The sequence below is a fragment of the Protopterus annectens genome, chromosome 7.part0, assembly GCF_019279795.1.
Source record: "Protopterus annectens isolate FY-2018-M chromosome 7.part0, PAN1.0, whole genome shotgun sequence".
Classification (NCBI taxonomy): domain Eukaryota; kingdom Metazoa; phylum Chordata; order Ceratodontiformes; family Protopteridae; genus Protopterus; species Protopterus annectens.
Window position 1 is genome coordinate 1,508,106,336 of NC_056739.1, and position 20,666 is coordinate 1,508,127,001.

The window sequence follows — 20,666 nt, forward strand, 5'->3', positions numbered from 1 at the left end:
TAACATTACCTGCATGCAATACAGGAAGCATTTAACAGTGCCTTAATGAATCAGCCTGCAATTACCATAGTAGGGATAGGTGTTCACATAATGAAGGAACACCCACACACATATAGAATATGTATAAAAGCAGTTTCTACACACCTACATCTATGTACACCCACCAACATCTACCCCACACCCAAACTAATTACAACAATACATACCGTCATACCATTACCAATTATTCACCCACTGTACGACATCTGCTGAAACCTTGACATACCTGGACAGAGTCACACTAACATGGCTCTATGTGAAATAGTTGCTGCTATACAATGGAACAGCTGCTCATGTTACAGGGTTTGTTTGAATGAATCTTGTTTCAGAGGGTTGAAAAGTAATTACACCAGGAAGTGTTACCAATTACTTATTATCAGCACAGTATGATACGCATTAACACCAAACTAAAGATGTCTGGTGAGCACACTGTAAACCCCCTAACATTATATACATAGCCATACAGTCTTGAGCAGGTCAAACAACCTGGACAGACTGAAACATATGCAGAAGTATTAGGTACAGACAAACCCTGCACAAGTAGCAATGTTCAGAAATATAACAGCAGTACTCACATGTAGACCAAAACTTCTAGACATTCCACACAATATATTTGAGTTTGTCTCCATACAGCTGTTGCAATAGATTTCAGACCACACTTCCAGGCTGTCTTCTTCACAAGTAAGGCAAAGGGACAATGCCTAATCGGAGTACTCAATTATATTCCACTGTTGCCATGGTATTGGCTAATGGAGTAGCTACACAGCTGACATGCAAGTAATTAACTACTTTGAAACACCATTTGGTGATCGGGATAGCACATGGTACTGATTAACTGTAAAAGGATGGCTTGTCACACATTCAAACCATTTGTATATACCTGCAGAACATTACAAAATACCCCAAAAAGAAATAAAAGAAAGACCGAATTAAATAAAATACCACTCAATAACACCTCCAGTTACCAATAAGATATGTATAAATTGCAGTATGTCTGTGTATGTAGTACCTGTTCTGTAATAATTACAGTGTAATCAATGCATATAGTGGAAATAGCTGTCTTGGAGTAATGTTGAGCAGTAGTTATACCTGTAGTATTCTATGTGTGTACCACTGTAGGTCACAAGGCAAACTCCTCATGTACCACAAGGGATGATATATTCGGGCTTGGAATTCATTCATTTTTTTTCCAGCCACTGTCTGTGTCAGGGTTGGTCCAACAAGTATGTGCTATAACAGGGGATAGTATATGTTGATATATTGTAACAGTAGACCTATGTATGGGTGTATTAGTGAGATGAACATGTCAAAGGTGGGCTTACTTTGCAAATATGATTTGCATTGTGGGATATTGTGCCAATAACTGTGTAATGTACAGTATCCTAGGCAGATCTGTCTCATCTGTATTCCATTTTACATAGCATTTGTGTTATGTTATGCAAACATTAGTTATGTCTGTTGGCAATTACAATACTCAATAACAGGACACATATGAATTGTATTCATCTGACAGTTTAGCAGCATGATTGCAAAGACAATTGGAAGAGCTAGGTAACTATCCATGCACATAAGACATGTAATATCCACCTCTCTAGTATCATTTGCAAGCAATAAGAGCTGTGCATGTGTACATGTTATGCAAATGTGTTCTGACCCTTGTTACAGGGCTGGGCCAAATGGCTATGTGCACACCTACATAGAGTGGATATTGAGAGTAGAGACCCACTGGTTGAACTTTCATGCTTGTGTAGCCTAACCTCTCATTGCCAACCTAACAGCTGCTTCCAAATACTGTATGTAAGGTTGTGCACAATACTGTTAATGAAACAAGTTAAATATCATCTTTAACCCCAGTGTAACATCTGCAGTAGGAGTGTAGGATATAGCAGACTGCTGCTCATGTGTAATAGCTGCTTCATAGGTGATGGCTTACACTGTCTGATTATATCCTGATCATGTTGATAGTGGCAGCAGAGTCTATTGATACTTGACTCTGTTTGGGGAGTGGGTGTCCGTGCCCAACAGACCTCATGGTTCTGGTGGATATGTGTGTATATATCCAGAAAAGGATACAGACCTGTTGACATTTGCATCATCTGTAATCAACTATCAGGATGTGATGTGCTCCTAGGTGAGGATTGCTGCTAAAGTTAGCTACTATGTTTCTGTAATAGCCAGTGTTTTCACGTCCATAACTCAAATAAGTACTTGTGAGCATCACAGTCTAAAACATCTTCATAAGCAATAAGTAAACTAAATACAGTACTTGGTACTTGTAGTACTGAATGCTCATACAGGCATGTCCACTAGTCAGCTACTGGTGTTTAGTAATGTCAGATTTGTGTATGTGGCCATCCTGAGGGAATGTAATCTCTATGCCATATACACTGCCAAACCCACCTAACACCACATCCCACACATTGTCTGGGATGCAGCTACAGAGGCAAACTGGAAGACAGTCCAGTCTATAGCCATGACTGGACTGGACAATCATGCAATGTAGGTTAACACATGCATCTCATCACCACACTCAACACAGTAAGGACACCCACACATACCACCAGGAAGCACACACATTCACAGAGGCTTTCAAGTATCTGGCCAAGCAAGGGACCTCCCAAGCTGGAATAGACATACAACAAAATACACAAACTGTATGACATAGGTTGCAAAACTTTGCCACTCCTCAGAACACGTGGCCAGAAACATGCCCAACAGTATTCATTTGTGAATGCAAAGTCTAGCACCATGTCACACACCAAGCTATATGAGGGCAAACATACTGTCAGCTGCCTGTCTGCCATAATTAGCCACATACCCATACACTCAGATCACCTTTTGAACTGTACACATGGCTCTGGCATATTCCATGTTGTTGTGCAGGACCTGGGATGCAGTAGCCTGGACTGCATGGAAACACACATGTAGGAACTGCCAGGTCTTGTAGCCCATGCAGGTATGTTCAAAAGCCTGGGTAGCAGTCTGCCATTGCCCAGAATGATACTGCAGTACAGGGACAAAAGGATTGTATTCCCCAATTGTCTAATGTACTGGTGCAATTCAAAGGGTATCCAGTATATCTGTGCCTGGGATAACATGGTTGACAGACCATGATGCTTTGCCAGACAGGGCCTGCACCTGTCATCCCTGGGAATCTGGATACTGGCTAGGGTTCATGCTTCCCCTATAGTGCCTTCATCATGCAAGGTTCAAGTGACAATTCCACTGCTCTAACAGGGACAACCAAACAATAAACTGCATGTCTAGCTACTCAGTGATACATTTTGGAAACTCAATATGGACTCACTTACATCAATCCTTGACATGGATAACATATCTGTGCAGTGACTGAGATATGGTTCAAGGCTCCAGAGAGCACCCCTGCATGACCATATTATAACACATACCTCACCTCTTGGCCATCATCCTTTATTGGAACACACAGGCCACAGGTGTGCCCATATTCCTGAAGGATATGTACACCCGCAGGCTAGTTGCACTTGCATAACTTCAGATGCATTATGCTGAGCAGCTACCTCTGTGCCAAAGTGGAATCCATATTGCACCTTGCTACAGCTCACCCACCATGCCTCAGAATCCCCAACTGTCATATTGTGCTGTAATGGGGAATATTAGGTTTGAGACAGAAAAACCATAATAATGGCTACTCACAACTATCCCACTATTAACTGGGAAGACTTCTCATGTACCAACACCTGTGCTCAATGCATGTTGGATTTCATCACCACGATGACCTGGTTCACCATAGTCACACAAACAGGGCTAACAGTATGCCACACATAGTCAGTCTCCAAAGCCAATGTTATGTTTCTTAAGACAGAAGTGGTGAATGTCATGGCACCCATGCAGATGGACAATGCATGGGCAAATGCTGAATCCTACACAAATGCACTTTAAGCACTCCCATTAGTGCAGTGATTGTGCTATTGAAACAGAACCAAGATTCAACCAAACACAAACAGGAAGGCAAACTGGGGGTACCCTGCCATAAACTGTAACACAGAAGGTAGAAACTGTTGCAAGAGTGAACACACATGAGTGGAGGTGATCCCTGGTCAGCCCCAATAAGATTTAGATACACCATATAAGACCACACAAAGCCACTGTGAAACTAATCACCCACATATTATGAGGCCAACCACAGAGCATTCTATAGCTGTGTCATGAATCGTAATGGCAATGCCAACACCTGCCCTGCTTCACAGCACTATGGCATGAGAAGTACTGCACTTACAGAAATAGCACTTGTTCATCCAGATAGGGTCTGTGATAACTTAAACCCACTCTCACCTCCCCCCAACAGGTACATATATATTTATATATTCATGTACAGTACAGAGTCCCTGTAATAACAGCTATGCAGGTACAAGCTTCACTCTCTAAAGCCATACATACAACTTGCATGGGACCTGTCAACATCCCAGGGTGTGTTTTACACAAAGGTCAGAAAAATTTGCTCTCCACCAACACATCATGTTCAATAATAGCTGCATGTCAGGCTGTGTACACACTGAATGGTGCACAGCAACAGTTACCACACCCCACAAAGGGGAGACACCACTGATAATGGGAAATAGTGCACTACTACCCTGCTGAGTCTGGTCTGTAAGGCCATGAACCTTGATCAGCTTATTTGATGTTGTCAGTACAGATGTAGATGCCAGTAAGGTTGATTTACACAGCATATTTTGACCTTGCCAGGTCTTAGGACACCATCACCCATACTGGGTTCCAGCTACACTCAGTAAACTAGGTGTATATTCCTATGTCACAAGATTGGTTGGCAAATGGACTGCTGGCAGAACCAACACTACAGAAGGTGTCTGACTAATACACGCACAGCAAACCAGTGCCAACTACAGTAATACAGGGTTCAGTCCTGGTACTCCCCCTCTTTGTCTTTACTACACAGACTAACACAGAAGGCATCTGCCTATTGAAGTTTACAAATGACTATGAACTAAGAGCTATAGTTGACTCAATGAGTGCTGTGGGCAACATAGAGAAGGGCCTTTGTGGGTCAGATGTGTGGTGTCTGACGTATGGCCACAATCTCACTGCAAAGTATTGCATTGTCATCCCTTATGTTAAAAACCCTGTACCCATGAACTACCACCTAGGCAGCAGTCAACATAATGGAAACTGTGTGTATGGGATCCAGCTGGACAGTAGTCTTTCCTTTGATAGTTACTTCACCACACCAGTCAGGTAGCTGTAAGTGGCATCCCTAATCATGACAGGGTGTCATCCATGAATATAGAGATCATTGTTCACCCATAGTCAACACTCAATTGACTCATAATAGATTACATATTTCCTTTAAGGGTTATTGGCCATGTTCAGATGGCCTACACCAGCCTTCCCAAACCCTAGCTCTACTATGCAGCATGATGCCTACCTTGAATAAAGCCATGTCCAACTAAGAGATGTTGGACGTGCTACACTTACACATCCTGATTTCAAATAAACACATACTTCATGGACATCCACCTTTCTACTACAAGGATCATAACATGCCTGACAGATCCCTGTCCCATACACTTTACATACTCCTGCCATACTATGCATCCCTGTCCAGCAAAGCTGCACATTGCCTCTCTTTGAGACATGGTGTGATGACAGCATGACAAATATATTAGTAAACCTGTGGATCAGTTCAGTGGCACTACTTGAACTGGCCACTGAAAGTTACCTGTCTGTTGGCTACAGCTAGGTGACCTTTCAGCCTATGCTCATAAATGGCCCAGGGCATACAGCCTACTAGTTCACTATCACCATACATGCTATAGTTGATATCCAACCCTGCAAATACCATCAAGCTAGCCATTGTCCCATGTGTTGCACATGTGCAACACAGGTAATACATGGCAGGATGCTATACTGCTGTACATTGTCATGTAGATGTTTATGGCAAAACACATACATGTGCAACTTGCTGTGAGCAAGTCTGCAGAGTCACAGGTCATGTCCCTTAAGGCTGTGTATGACTATATATGTGACATATACACAGCATTAAGGTCTCTTGCATTAATGTCAACATATCCAGGCATGTGCTAATAGGTAAAGACACCAGTACAGGCAAACAGACATGCCCACATCAAGACAACATCCACATGGAGTACAGACATGCCCACATCTGGACAACATCCACATGGAGTATGAGCAATGTCATCACTTGACACACACATATATGGTGATAACATGAAATCACCAGTAAGTGTCAAATGTGTGTGAGTTAAAAATGTCAGTGGTGTTAGTGTCATGCAGATTTGCAAAGCCATATTTGTAATTATAATAAATGTGATACACATGTATGTGCAGCTGTACTTCTGTACTTCTCTGTGAGTTACTGTGACCTGTCACCATCATAATGTCTTCCAGGTATGCCGCGTGCCACGCTGCCACCATACAGCCACATGGAGGATGAGGTCCTCATTTCATACCTCCTTGACAACCATGAGACACTTTTCAGACATGTGCCACAGGATGCGCAGCACCAGGATGCTCAGTGGAAGGAACTTCGCAGGAGGGTAAATGATGTTGGCAGCCATAATCGCACCTGTCAGCAGGTGCGCTGACACTGCACTGACTTAATTAGATGGGCAAAACAGTGTGCAAACACAATCGCCAGAGAACAAGCTGCAACAGGTGGGGATGCCACTCACCCAGCCCCCACTCACACATATGGAGGAGCTCCTGGCCAACCTGGGGACACCTGCAGAACTCCATCCACAAGCCTCAGCTGGTATTGTGGAGGTGGGTGTCTCACAACCACTGAGCCAGTAGTTAGCTGGTTAGTCACTACTGCACATATAACACAACTATATTTAATATAGATACATATGTTACTGTACAATATTTAACTTAACATCATATGCAAGGCATGTATGCACACATGCCACATAATATAGTTTGCTACTCTATGTATGCACAGATGTGCATACTGCATAGTATAGTCTATTGTACTAGCTTATGTGATAACATGCACACTGCACCCTGTAGCTATCACACAGTTGTGAATACTGGTCTTATTGCTCTGACACTCCTATTTAGGTACCTCTGCATTTTGCAGCAGCAGCAGCCTGTTGCTGGTGAGTTTGTTATTACTTATCAGGCTTGATAATGCACAGATCATATTAAATGCATGCTATCTGCCATGTGGCCATTTAACACACGTACACATAATTTATGGTGATCCTGTGAATATATACAGGTCAGACCTGCAACAGTGGTTACCCATGTGGAATAGCTGAAGACTATATGAAACACCTACACTAAACCTTACAAGTGTCATTGCCAGATGTGTGGACAGCTGAAAATACAATGGTGGAGGTGTGGTTCACTGTAGGGACATGTACTACAGATCAGCATTACACATGTGGGGAATACAAACAGTACTATACAGAGAGCATATGTGTGCACACACTCTATATGTTTTGGAGCTGGATTATGACAAACGGACAGGATTCACCCTTGTGGAGTATACCCTTGCTATGAATGTCATACAATGCCATCTGCTATCTGACATGTCCATGACATTTTGTGGGCTGAGTGCAACACTGGTTAACTTTCCTGCAAAACATATCTCACATCCCAAACATACCACCCTTTGTCTGCATAAACCTGTCTTCAGTGGAGCATATGACATCTACGGGTGTATGTCATATGGGACAACACTGACATATGAAATAGATGCCCATCACAACCATTGGACAAAACATGTTTACACATTGCCATGGTGGATGGCCAGAGACATGAAGCAACACAGACAGTAGAAGGGATGTACATGTGTGTGCACCCTGTTGTACATTGGCTCGACACAATACAATTATGGCCTTTGTGTAATGGTTATATTGCAGATGTGACACACTAAACATCATACAGAGCTGTGCACACATTGTGTAGGCATGACATCAAAGCACCACAAAACATGTCTTAAACATTTTGAGTGTGTCACAACATGGAAGCTTTAACCTCTACAGTATCCAAATACAGACATGTGTTGCCCAACATACACATACAACCACATCAGGCCACAGATACAGTACATTCACCTTGCTGGTGTCAGACATCACTGTGATGGTTGCTCCTAATGTATGTGAGGTACACAGATGGCATGTGGAACATGGAGTAATGCAAAGTTACCCATGTCTGGGTATAGTTGCCAGGCATCCACAATATGATTGCAGATGTGCAGGGGTGTCATCTGTATATCCTTCAGTGACCTGTGTCACACATTTCACATTAGGGTTTAGTGTGTATACACCTCAGTGACGTGGGTCACATTCCACATTAGATATGTATTGTATTTGAACACAGTCATGGCTATGAATTTTGTCTGTAACTCACACTGTATAGCAATAGTGAAGCCACATGATGCCCTGCAATGGCTATGCACATCAGCTCAATGTACAGCATATCGCTGTATATCTGTAGGGCGGACTGACAACATTGTGTCAGCTGAAGGTCCATGCTAATATAACACGCCCCTGCATTGGGACACTAGTACCTCACTGTATATTTGAAAGGACACCATTGTGTTAAACATGTATGCATGTCATTCATCACTTCAGCAGAAGACATGTCATACTATATGTGACTGGCAAGGTCATATGCCACACATCAGGCTGGTGTACAGTTAACCTGGGTTGGTCTGTGGTACTATTGCAAAGTAGGGACAGCCATGTCACACATGTGTGTACAGTCACATGCACATTGTCTGTAGACTAAGCTCAGGGGTAAACAGAATAATGCTGAACAGACATGCACTGTTTATGGGGGCATATGCAAGCTAGGGCTCTGGCAACCATAGTATTCACTCAACATATCCTTCTGCTCATGTCCTCTTCACACATAGGGGCAGTGGCCAACACAAAGCATCACTGGCAGATGTACCCAGGTCAGTGATGGTCTGTTAAGATGTGGGGTATGGTGCACAAAACATGGCAGTTGTGTTGCAGGTTTGGGGCATAACCTACTAACACAAATTGTGCAACACAGGGATGTATGATAACTACTACTATAATTGTGTAAGGTGCTTACCTTCTACCATAACACATGCATGTTGTTGTGTGAAACTCAGGGATGTATGATAACTACCACTATAACTGCCTAAGCTGAATGCTTTGTGCCATATCACATGCATGTTGCATGCCGTTGGATGCCATATCATGTGTCTGTCTGTGTCTGCCTGTGTGTCTGCCTCTGTGTGTCTGTACTGTGATGTATAACTGGTAATGTACAGTTCTTGACTGCCCCCACAGGTGTTGATGTAGGTGTGTTGGCCTCCTGCAGTCCACCTGATGTTAGTGTCCCCACAGACTCTAGCAGTGATGATGAAGGTATGATTGAGGCACAGGCATTGTTGTCATGGGCTGAATCTGTGCCATTGTTTGGCATTCCACATGTATCCCTCTCATCCCTGCACACAGTTGTCATGCCTACACATACCCCATCACCAGTGGCCATAGTGGAAGGACAGTTGGTGGGTGGTAACATGGAACAGGAAAGTGTGGAGACTATGGAAGGTGTGTCTGCATGCCATGATCCCAGCCAACTGACTGGTGATGTCCCACACATGTATGTGCCCAGGACTGATCGTAAGGGTGGGCTTCTGGCCAACATGCCCCTGCAAGACATTGCATATCAGCTGGTGTCACCAGACACATGTTTCAGGCTGTAATGGAAGCACAGGCACATTTTGAATGGCACAACAGAGAAGGTCTGAGGCTTCAGAGGGCTGCTGTACATTCTTTAACTGACAACATCCAGGCAATTGCAAATGCTCACCATCAGCTTGCAGTTGTTTTGGATAGACGATTGTGTAACATGGTGGGAGTTCTTGACCAAGGAATGTCGATCCTCGAGCATGGAATGTCTGTGCTAGAACATCTGGTGGGAGTAAAGTGTCGGGCACATGGACGTAGACTAGCTACACCAACAGTTGAAGGTCTACGTGAACATGCTACTTCACATGCCCACTCCCATAGTGGCGGTAGCAGCAGCAGTGCAGCTGGTGCTGTGCTGTCAATACCAGGACACAGCAGGCCACATGCACATGGCCTTGGACGGTTCCAACAGGGACATGGTTCCAGTGGACATGGTGGACATGTGTCATCAGACAGTACCCAGTCTGGACCTTTGCCTGGTAGTGGTGGTGCAACCCCTAACAGGCACAGGTCACATGGCCGTGGTTGTACACCATGAACTGTACACCCTGCCCTGTACAGTCTGAAGCTGTCAATAATACCCTTGTGTAGGCCAGCCACATGCCAGACCAGTGTGCATACATACACACACACACCAGAAACAAATGTAGGGGACGTCAACACACACACGCATAACATCCACACATGCCCAATGAGATAAAAGGCCTTAGCCCACACATATGATATAATCCAATGGTGTAGCATAGGCCTCTGGCAAACATTATCACTCTGTGCATATGATGATGCCTGTGCTGCATCCCTGTCATCCATACCATCAGTGCAGGGACATGGTCATATGGTCTGATGCACAGGGTGAACATACTAGGAAGACAATTGCAGATTACCATTGTTGAGTAGTGTTGACAGGCAGCAGACATAGCATGTACTAGAGTTTTAGAATGCATTTTGTACTGTTGACAGTATGTATCATGTGTAACAACAGTAACTGCATGTTGATCTTGATGTTCTGGCTTCCTCTTTCAGGTGTAATTGCATGTGCCAAATGTGTGCATGCAGACTACAAGGGGGATGTCATTATTTTCAGTTAGTGTCCCATATGTAAATTTAGACTACTCAAGTCTGTGTAACAATACCTGCATGTACTTTGCAGCTACCACATCACAGTTATAATCTCCCAAGTTTCAAACATGTTTAATGATCTAATGGTCCATGAGCATGATAGCTGTATAGTAAGCTACTGTGGCCAGAGCCTCACATCCATACTGGGTGACATCACAGCTATAGTTACCTGGAGCAGGAGGAGGTAAAAGAGTGGTTTAGCAGATGACAATGGTAAAGGCCAGTTGAAAAGTTGGTTTCTCTTTGGAAAACAGTAATACCTGCTCTCATGACATGATGCAAATACACATACACACCAGGAATTCACAGACACAGAAACACACACTCTGACACACACACACTTGCCAGTGTTGGGATTAGAACCCCTGCCTATGTACAACTCATTATTATAGTACTACACAGTTATGAGACGCACCACACAGATTACCCATTTACAGGCAGTTAGAATGGCATTCAATGATTGAGGATATCCACAGGGATACTAGATTGCGGTGAGTGTATGTGGGGTGGGGGGTTTATCAGTAGACTATGGTAAAACAAGCCTCACCTCAGGGCTTGCATGTTTACAGGCAGTTAGAATGCCCTTCTAAGATTGATGACATCAACAGGGATACTAGATTGCAGTGAGTGGATGTGGGAAGGGGGTTTTATCATTTGAGTATGGTAAAATACAGCCTCACTTCAGGGATCTGACAGCCATACACACACAAACACAATCACACACACACTGTGGCATTCACAAAGATATACACCTAAGTCACACACATACAAACACTTGACATGTGTGAGATTCAAACCCCTGCCTATGTCTTGCTTTCCACACTTCACTCTGTACAAATGTCTACAACAGTAAAAACATTGGGGATGTATTCCCCACCATAAGTGACATATATGGACACACACACACTTGCCAGTACTGGGAATCAAACACCTGCCTATCTCATGATAGGTGTTACAAAGTTACAGCACTATTGCATGCACTACAAAGCTTACTGACTTTTACCTTTGCCGACTGTGCTGATATATGCACAATATATGCACAGGGGAGGTGTTTCTGTTACAGGTGTCAAGAGGTTTGCCTTCAGTGTCACCCTTACTGCATTTTACTTTGTGTGTCTTCCCCTTCAATTAACAACACCAGAGCTTAGCAGTTACACAGGTTATTGTAGGAATGGTTGTAACACACCTGTGAGCTGTCTTCATTCTTCAGTAATCATTCATCTGCAAAGTAGCCCCACCACTTAGTAGTTATGTCCAAACATCTGTCAATAACTAAAGTACAGCTTATTGTACTTTCAGCACATCACCATATACACTTGGCATTGTTGAGGGTGCATTGCAACTGCATGATGTACTAAGACAATAGTCATCTTCAAACATCAGAAACTCCACACACATGGAATCTAAACACACATCAGTACATGTACACATATGCAGTCTTCATCAGTAAGTGGACTATCAGTTCAAGAGGATACATTCCACACCTTTTCCACACCATGTGTGAAACCTAGCTGAGCATTACACCATAATGGATGTTCCATTCATGTACTGGTAGGACACACAACCACCTTCACTGAGTAGCTAAGTGGACATTTACACCAACAGCACATATCAGCAAGCGGCACACACAGCAATATTCCATGTCATGATGCCACAAACTGTTAGTTGACAGTTCCACTGTGAAGCCAGGGCACTGTAATGGTCAACAGTGAGCACATCATATTTGCAACACACACCTCATATTTGCCACACACACCTCATGATTACTGAAAAAGTGCCAGCAATGTGCTCTGTTTGAGCTAGGCATTACACTTGTTCAAGCATGTGTGAGGTCTGTGGCTTATAAACATCTCACCCCTGCACGTTGTGGCTATTGCAGTTATAAGGTTAATGTCCAGAAAGCACACAGCATGCATGGTTTGCAATTGTTGACATGGGGTATATGTAGGAGCTGTGGGCCACACATGGCTGTGCATGTCATGGACATATCACCTGTAACTACTCAGGAACATGCAGAGCATAGCTGTATTTCCCTGAGTCTGTCAATACAGGTTATGTGTGTAAGGCCTACGGTCCTGTTATTTGGGTATGTTTGTAGGCATTGCATTTGGTGGACATGTCTAATTACCTATATCAACATAGATGTCAAACCTTATGTACTGTTAGCATTCAGCAGCCATGGACCTATCTTCCATGTGCATTTGTGTAATGAATGTAGCCACCTGTATGTACAAAGGACAACAACAGCTATGGTGTATGAGTGTGGGATGTACATATCCAGGGCAGGTAAGTCAAGGTCATATCCAACCATGAGGATGTTGTTTACTGTTTTATAGCAACAATCAATTGTGTTACTGCTGACAACATCCAAGGGACCATGGTATGTGTACAACTGACCTGGTTAAAAATAGTGGTATTATTGAATTGCATAACACATTATACAACTGTGTCAGTACATGGGTACTTTGCACAGTTAATGTAGGGCTAGGTACAGTCCACCAGTCAAAGGTTATTTGGTGTTGTACCATAATATTTCATACCACATTTATGGATGTGTGTTGGTAGTCTGAGGACAGGGCGGAGGATGTATATGAGGATGCAAGCTACAATGCAGCTTTTGCCACTGTCACCTGTACCTGACTCATCTGTGATGAATTATGTTGGAGTAGTGGTCTTTACTTGTGAGTAGCCTTTATGAATATGGGGACACCACCACCTGGAGTGGTCCATACCAGAGTTATGGCCCACATGTTTGGATCTGAGTTATATGGTGGCACTGCTATTGTGCATTACAGAGCCTTCAGCTAGGTGTTCCGCACTGCACAGATGTCAGTATTCCCCATTGTAGGTTCTACACTGAGCAAGTGGATTATGAAAGCCACACATCTAGCACTGGTTAGCATAAGCATCCAATGCAATTGTCTTGTAGGTCTCAAGGTGTTACTTCTGTGTTTAGGACATTTGCCTTGGAATGGCCCTATATGGGTAAATGCAACCTAGATATTATCCACACTCCCTTGAATGATGGCTGCATGTGATATGTGACAAAAGCTTGTCTTCTTTCAGTCATGTCATCCCGGAATGACAGACACTGGACAACCTTATAATTACAGCAGGTCATTGGCTCATTGTTTTGGTCAAGCAGTTGCCACTCATACCATGACATCACTGCGAGTGGCAGTATTGTGCTTGGTATCAAATGCTACATCTAAGGTGACGGACAGCAGCAGACATTGTGTAGATGAACAATGTGAGATATACTTAGTGGAACAGTCCTACTAATAATGACAATTACTAACACAGGCGGGCGAGGTCATCTTGACACCTGCACCTCAGTACCATTAGACAATGGGGCTCACATATTATGCTTGCACATACCACTGTTCCAAGTATAATGCCACTGTCCACAAACTGATATCAATGTATGCCTTTCAGGGCAGCTATGTGTGTGACACATGCTGTACTTTGCATCCACCTGTGTGTCCCAGTTAACCAATTGTCTGTCACTTCTACACATGCATGATTGTGCATGCTTCGCAGAGGTGGTAAGTTTCACAGCCCCCATGCTAAAGGATAACACTGCCCAAGATGCAGAATCCTTTACAATTGCACTCTATGAGCACTTACAAGGATGCATGGATCGTGCCAACCCTAGAAAAACCAAGACTCACTCCCCTAACAGAAGGAAACCAGTCTGGTGGACCCCTGCCATAAACAGATTATTCAACAAAAGGAGGAAACTAGTTTAGAAAAAAAGCAAATCCCAAGAAGAAAAGACATCCCTGATCAGTATCAGTAAGAAACTAAGGTCCCTCATAAAATCATCCAAGGCTAACTTCGAAAGAAAAATAGCCAAGGATTCGAAAGATAACCACAAAGCCTTCTTTAGCTATGTCAAGAATCTAAGTGGCAACTCGCAGATATGCTCTGAGATAGTGCAAAATAGCACATAATATACTGACCCTACTGATATTGCCAACATACTGGCAGATAGATTCAATGCAAACTTCACCTCCCTCTCATCTTCAAAAGGGCCCAGAACAAAACCGGAAAAGTGTAGTGTCCCGAAAATCACAGAAGCACAGGTGAAAACAGCCCATTCAAAAGCCAAAAACACAGCATCAATGGGGCCAGATGGTGTCCCAGGCTGCGTCTTGCACGAACTACAGAACAAACTAACCCCCCACCTAAACACGCTGTTCAACCTCAGCCTCTCTACAGGCTACATGCCCATTGAATGGTGCACAGCAATGGTTATTCCGCTCCACAAAGGAGGAGCCACAATTGACCCTGGAAACTATCGCCCCATAAGCCTGACTAGCCTGGTCCGCAAGGCTATGGAGTGCATCATCATGGAACTCATTAACAAAGACATTGGGAACCTCCAAACACTTGACCCAACCCAGTTAGGCTTTGTTAAGGGCAGATCATGCCTACTAAACCTGGTTGACTTCTTCTAGACAGTTACCAAGGCCATAGATGAGGGAAAGGTGGTTCACACAGCCTACCTTGATCTCACCAAGGCATTCAACACCATTTCTCACTCAGGTATTATAGAAAAACTCACCAGCCTGAACATAAACCCCTATGTCACAAGATGGGTTGCCAACTGGCTTACAGACAGAACTCACATGGTAAGAATAGCGGGCTGCAAGTCTGACTCTAAACCAGTCACAAGTGGTGTCCCACAAGGCTCAGTTCTGGGACCCCTACTGTTCAGCATGTATTTCTCAGAAGTACAGGCAAACACAGGAGGACTGTGGCTAACCAAGTTCGCCGATGACTGAAAACTGGGAGCCATAATTGACTCTCTGGCTGACACGGACATCCTCCAAAAAGGCCTTACTGAGACAGACACCTGGTGTCAAAGTCATGGCCTCAAGCTAAATCCCAAAAAATGCATAGTCATCCTGTTTGGGAAAAACAAAACACCCATGAATTACCACATAGGCAGCAGCCCCCTTAATACAGAAGAGTTAATAAGAGATCTGGGGATCCAGGTAGCTAGTAATCTCTCCTTTGACAATCATATTGCCAAAGTAGTTAGGAAATCCTTCTATGTGGCCCATCTAATTACTAAGGGGTTTGCATCTAGAAATAAAGAGGTTATAGTGCCACTCTACTCGTCACTCATCAGACCCATCATAGAGTACAGTGCCCCATTTGGGATGTACCTCACAAGACACTTCCAACAGCTTGAAAGACCACAAAAGCACCTCACCAAGAGGATTACTGGCCTCAAACATATGTCCTATGCAGCCCGACTGAAAAAACTCCGACTGTACTCAGTGGCATATCGCTTACTCAGAGGTGAGCTCTGCCTGACGTACAAAGCCATGTCCAATTCAGAATTGATGGACATGCTCCACCTAAAGAAATCCAAGTCACTGCGAGCCACACGCTCTAGTGAGCTAAACCTCACCACAACAATAAATAGAACATGCTGCAGGGATAAATTCCTGTCACGGAGACTCCCCATACTTTGGAACAAAATTCCTAACTACATTAGGCAGAGCCCCTCACTAATACTCTTCAAGAGAAGCCTTGATGAGTGGATGGGTAACAGAAAGTACACCCCTGGGATCACTTCATTGGCTCTGCTTGACAGAGGCTCAGTTAATTAATCAATGGGGCGGCAAAAGCCGACACACTCTGGCTAGGCTTATAAATGCCCTCGGGCAGATAGCCTAGTACCTACCTATAAACCTATGAACCTATATGGCAGTACTTCATGTACATGTATGCATGTGTATCACACAGCACAGATGCAGATATATAATTTATAGGCCACATACAGGTATCCATTAGTAAACCTGTATGATGTATATATACTGACAGTTAAGATGTACATAGCTGTAAACCAGTTTGTTTACAATAGGATTCCACTACAACATGTTCTGTTTGTGTAAGTGTATGAGCATGCCCACTGTGGCCTTCTATAGTTAGAATCAGAGTGCATCCCAAACATCCTTGTGCTACTAAGTGTATGAGTGTGCCCACTGTCAACTTATGTAATTAGAGTCAGTGCATCCAAACAAGCCCTTTGTTTCTAAGTGTATGAGCATGCCCAGTATAACCTTGTGTAGTGGGAGTCAGAGTGCATCCCAAAGGTCTCTGTGCTACTAAGTGTATGAGCATGCTCACTGTCACCTTGTGCAAGTGGAGTCAATGCATTCAAACAAGTCCTGTGATTCTAAGTGTATGAGCATGCCCACTGTAACCCTGCATAGTGATAATAGTAGTCCATTCCACAGATGGACATACTCCAGTATAGGGCTTGTTGTGCCACAAATACACCTCTCAGGCCTACCTATGTCTTACCTGCAGATGATGTGTCTTGTTTGTGCATACAGGTTGTAATGGACTCTTACTTTAAACACACAGATTTACAGCTATGTACATCCTAACTGCCAGTATCCCTGTTGATGTCCTCAATCTTAGAAGGGCATTCTGAGTGCCTGGAAATGTGTAATCTCTGTGGCGTGTCTTGTAACTGTGTAGTACTGTAATAGTCATCTGTTGATAGGCGAGAAGTTCTGATCCCACCACTGGCAACTGTGTATTTGTGTCAGCATCCTGTTATGAGAGCAGGTTCTACTGCTTTCCAAAGAAAAAACACCTTTTGTACTGGTCTTTATCCTTGTCATCTGCTAAACCACCCTTTCCCCCCTTCCCACTCCAAGTAATCATTCATATGATGTCACCCAGCTTAGACACAGAATCAGATTAACTGTAATTGCATGGCTTCTGTGGCACATCCCCAACTGCTTAGCACTCTACTAGTAACTTTTACATAGGCAAGACTTGTAAGCACAATACTGGTAAGTGTTTGTGTGTGTGTGACTACCCTGTAGCCAGGCATACACATGTGTTATGTCTTTTAAAATGATGCACACCATGGTAGTCATCTGTGGTGAGTGGAGTCTACAAAATATTACATAGTTAGGAATAGAAAAGAATAGACAGTCAAGAATGACTACTGTTAGGTATGTTATTTTCCTGTGCCACTGTCGAGCAGTGACACAGAAGTGATCCCCAGGGTGTATTTCCTTACCCATCACCCCCCCCCCAAACTCCACAATCCCCGGGGTGTATTTCCTTACCCATCATTCCCCACCCCACATTCCACATACACAACAACCATCCCTTCTCTAGTGAACTAATTAAAATTTAAATGTTATAATACAAGAGTTGCCTGTGTTTTGTATACACTTTAATTCCATTGGAATCCTTCTGTGTCACAAAGGGTGTTCAGAGGTGTTTATATATATGGCTATAAATGTGTCTGTGTATATATACATATAAATATAAATATATATATATATATATATATATATATATATATGTGTGTGTGTGTGTGTGTGTGTGTGTGTGTGTGTGTGTGTGTGTGTGTGTGCGTGTGTGTGTGGACACATCACAGAAATGCATATATATATTTAGTATGTATTTATAAGTTGTACATATGTAGACTTGTCTCTGTTTTTTCACAAAGTATAGTACATTAAAAGGTACTGTACATATATACACAAAGTGACTGTCCATGTGTTTTCAGTACTGTGGAATACCTGTAGTAAAAGGTATATTCTAAAAACCATGAGCCATGTATGTCACTCAGATGTCTTAGTGGTAAATCCAGTGACTATGGTGTGCATGGTCCAGGGTTCAAGACCTGTAAGGGTAGTTAATAACTTTGTTTAGGCCAAAACAAGGCAGTTGTAAGCGAGTATAAATGTGTTTTCATGACAGTAAGCACATTTAAAAGAAAGGTAAAACTTGCAGTATACTTGAAATGCCCTTCTTTGGTAATCCTGCTGATGTCATTCATTGTGAAATACACCTTTGTGGAAGAAGTACTTTAGTAATATCTCCGGCGCGTGCTATAACTGCGCACTGCTGTTGTGTAATAAACTAGTTAAGTAGGGGTTTGAATACCAGAGATGACAGGTGAGAGTGTGTGTGTCTGCAAATCCCTGTGTGTGTATTTGTGTCCACATCCTGTCACAAAAGCAGGTTCTACTGCTTTCCAAAGAGAAACCACATTTTGCACTGGCCTTTATCCTTGTCATCTGCTAAACCACCCTTTCCCCCCTCCCCACTCCAAGTAATCATTCCTGTGATGTCACCCATCTCAGACACAGAATCAGATTAACTGTAATTGTATGGGTTCTGTTGCACATCCGCCAACTGCTTACCACTCTACTAGTAACCTTTACATAGGCAAGACTTGTAAGCACAATACTGGCAAGTGTTTGTGTGTTTGTATGTGTGTGACTACCCTGTAGCCAGGCATACACATGTGTTATATCTTTTAACATGATGCACACCATGGTAGTCATCTGTGGTGAGTGGAGTCTACAAAATATTACATAGGTAGGAATAGAAAAGAATAGACAGTCAAGAATGACTACTGCTGGGTATGTTATTTTCCTGTGCCACTGTCAAGCAGTGACACAGAAGTGATCCCCAGGGTGTATTTCCTTACTCATCACCCCCACCCAAACTCCACAATCCCCGGGGTGTATTTCCTTACCGATCACCACCCTCCCCAAACTCCACAATCCCCAGGGGTGTATTTCTTTACCCATCATTGCTCAGCCCAAACTCCACATACACAACAACCACCCCTTCTCTGGTGAACTAATTACAATTTAAATGTTATAATACAAGAGTTGCTTTTGTTTTGTGTACACTTCATTTCCTTTGGAATCCTTCTGTGTCACAAAGGGTGATCAGAGATGTTTATGTATATATGGCTATAGATGTGTCTGTGTATATACATACATACATACATATATACATATATATATATGTGTGTGTGTGTGTGTGTGTGTGTGTGTACACATCACATAAATGTATATATATATATATATATATATATATATATATATATATATATATAATTAGTATTTATTTATAATAGTTGTACATATGTAGACTTGTCTATGTTGTTTCACAAAGTACAGTACATTAAAAGGTACTGTACATATAACTATCCCATGTATTTTCAGAACTGTGGAATACCTATAGTAAAAGGTGTATTCTAAAAACCATGAAACATGTACATTATTCAGATGGCTTAGTAGTAAGTCAAGTGACTATGGTATGCATGGTCCAGGGTTCAAGACCTGCAAGGGTCGTTAATAACTTTGTTTAGGCCAGAATAAGGTGGGTGTAAATGTGTTTTCATGACAGTAAGCAGTGGGTAAACATGTTTAAAAGAAATGTAAAACTCGCCATACCCTTGAAATGCCCTTCTCTGGTAATCCTGCTGATGTAATTCATTGTGAAATACACCTTTGGGGAAGAAGTACTTCAGTACTGTCTGTGCCGCGTGCTATAACTTTGTACTGCAGTAGTGTAATAAACTAGTTAGGTAGGGGTTTGAATACCAGAGATTACAGGTGTGTGGCTTGTATCCTCTGTAGTCGTGGCTGTAAGTGTGGACAATGTGGAGGGGGTTTTGCATATTTTGTATGTGGGCCGTACTTTATATCACAATGTCAATCATACAGGGATAACAGATGTACATTAGTTGTGAGGCTGGGGTGCAAAGCCATACCCATACATATGACATCAAGGCCAGCCAATCACAGTTAGCAACTCCACTATTACCCAGAGCACACACACTCAACCCATGTGTCATATGCACACACATGCCTAGGCAACACCCAATATGTGGGTAGTACACTGCATATTGGCCACTGATAGTAACTATGCCGTGATAGCAGTGGGCTACAGAGGTCCTGTCACCCTTGCCATCTGTCCAATATGCACGGTACATGCACACAGTGCACCTCCACCATGTTCCCAATGAACACC